The sequence below is a fragment of the Aristolochia californica genome, unplaced genomic scaffold, assembly GCF_029961685.1.
Source record: "Aristolochia californica isolate CCGP_79_NKW_82.1479 unplaced genomic scaffold, dmAriCali1.0.hap1 SCAF_4, whole genome shotgun sequence".
In the NCBI taxonomy this organism is placed as follows: Eukaryota; Viridiplantae; Streptophyta; class Magnoliopsida; order Piperales; family Aristolochiaceae; genus Aristolochia; species Aristolochia californica.
In genome coordinates, this window is record NW_027182103.1 from 10,922,858 (window position 1) to 10,925,496 (window position 2,639).

Here is a 2,639-nt window from a genome sequence, read left to right on the forward strand (position 1 = left end):
CAACTGACTCACTTGCATTTCAAGTTTAGCAATGGAGGACTGTGTATTCTACATGAATAATTGAAGTGTATCCTCCAGTGCAGGTTTTTGTGGAATCAATGGCTATTGAGTGAAGTGTGGGCGTGGAGCTTGGGGTTGAGTAAACCCTGGAGGACCCCCAACTTGTGGGCCCTTGGACCATGAGAAATTTGGGTGCCTAGCCCAACCCAGATTATATGTTTCTGAAAAATGATCGTTTCGGTTTGGTCTATGAAAACTCTGGACTGCATTGAAGTCTTCAATGAGCTCCGGGTAGGATGAACTAGATGGACACATTTGTGTGGGATGAGATGAACTAGAGCATATGGCATAGACAGTGGATGGGTTAGGGGCAGGTGAACTCTTGGACACCATAAGGGCATCAATTTTTCTAGTCAACCCCTCAATCTTGGCCATGAGCATGGGTGTTTCACTAACCTTGTAGAGACCCCCTCTCTTTTGGCATCGTGGGATCTCCTATCAACATTAAATGATGAACCCGATTGCTAAGATTGATCATTCAACGTTTCAAAGAAGTCCTACGCCTCACTAGCACTCTTACCCATCAAACTCCCACCACTCGTTGCATCGACCATGGATCTAACCTGGGGTGTAAGACCTTGATAAAAGTATTGCATTAAATGCCATTTCTCAAACCCATGATGCGGACACCAACGGATCAAATCCTTCCATTTCTCCCAAGCCTTATAAAAGTGTTCACCCTCCTGCTGCATAAAGTTGGAGATTTCTCTCCTGAGGGTTGTAGTTCTCTGAATGGGAAAATACTTAGATAAAAATTTTGTGACTAATGTGTCCAATGAAGTAATTCTGCCCACCTCCAAGGAATTAACCCAAGACTTGGCCTTATCCTTAAGTGAAAATGGAAAAAGTCTTAACCAGATAGAGTCATCTGAGAAATTCTCGAATTTGAAAGTTGCACAAATATCTAAGAATTCCATGATGTGGTAATAAGGGTCCTCCTTCTCCAACCCATAGAATGTAGGGAGGAGTTGGATCACACCCGGTTTCAACTCATAACTGGCGGCAGTAGTGGGTGGCAATATAATGCAAGAAGGTGATGTGAAGTGGGATGGGATAGAATAATCCCTCACGGCTTGACGGTCACCGGCTGCAGGTAACTGTAATGGTTCACCCTGATTGGCCATGGTAGCTCCTAACTTGACTTCTGGTGTTTTCCTAAAAATATGTTCTACTTCTTCAACAAAGGGAGCTAATGGTTCACCTAGGGAGCGGCGGTCGTGCATAAAAACAAAAAAAGAAACAAACCCGGCAACGACGCCAAAAACTTGATGTGAAATTTAATTATTTCGGCTTTTATACCTCGCAAGCGAATGAATATTTCATGTAATCTAGTGGGAAGCGAGGGTCATATCCACAGGGAGGACTGAATTTTGTATATCCTTCAGTCAACTAGCCTAACCAAATATGATGAATTAATCTAAACTAAACACTAATTATATCCTAAATTATCAAGCAATAATCTAATTAACTACTTGCACAACAGCAAACGTCATCTCTAGATTTTACCGTGATTAGTGCCTCTTTCCAGCGCCACATAATCACGAATCCGGATTCTCAATCCTTACGTTTAGCCCCTCTCGGGCGCCTAGAGTTAATTACAGAGATCGGATTACAATAGAATGCAGAGGATCAATTTCCTATTGTGATGATGCTAAAATTATCAACTCTGAATTTTACCGTGATTCATGCCTCTCTTGAGCGCCACGTAATCACGAGTCCGATTTCTCAATCCTTGCGTCTAGCCCCTCTCGGGCGCATAGAGTGAAACACAGAAATCGGATTAAAATACCAAAATCCAACCTAAATTACAATCTTACCCTAACTAGCTAATTTAATCAAATATCTGGAAAAAAATATTCGATAAACATTAATTCTCAAATCAAATTTAATAAACATTCAAAACCTAAGTTCAAACTATAGAAAAATTAAATTACAAAATGATGGATTACTCCCCTTCTCCTTCCTCTCGCTCGGGCAGCAAAGGCTCGTCCTCAAGGCTGCAATTTCCAGAAATTGATGGCTTTGGGTTGCAAGAGTGAGTGGCTGGAGGTAGAGACGACGCCGGCGATGATGGATAGAAACCCACGGATGGAGGTGGTGCGGCGGACGATGAAATGGAGCCGAAGTCCTCTGACCGGCTCTCTCTAGTCTCGGACGGAGTCGAAATGGATCCGAAAATGGTCGGAATGGGTTAATCGACGCTGGAGGATGGTCAGAATGTGGAATCAGGGCCGGAGGAGCCCTCTCGGGTCACCTCTCAGCCTGGTGAGCAGAAACTGGCACTGTCAAACTCCCCACGATGGAGACTCTCTTGAGCTCTCCTCGGGTCTGTTCTCGGTTGCCGAACGGCGGTGGATGACGGTGGTGCGATGAATGACGGCTCGAAATCCTCTCGGGTCTCCCTGCTTTCGGTCGACAGCCTCCCCTATTTCGGTCAACGGTACCTAGCTTTTCAATACAATTTGCCCTAAAAAAATACCTCCCTTTCACTAATGGCATTTTGGTAAATATCTCCTAAAATTCCATAATTGAATCCATAAAAATCATTTGAGGAAGAAATAAATTCTAAAAGCAGTGAA

General features: G+C 43.5%; 1 non-coding gene across 1 annotated transcript; it reads left to right on the forward strand.

Annotated features, from left to right (window-relative positions):
* The first annotated feature begins 672 nt into the window (after positions 1–672).
* LOC137964330 (small nucleolar RNA R71) lies at positions 673–779 on the forward strand. Its single transcript, XR_011115527.1, has one exon. It is a non-coding gene; the product is annotated as a small nucleolar RNA R71 (small nucleolar RNA).
* Positions 780–2,639: the final 1,860 nt, after the last annotated feature.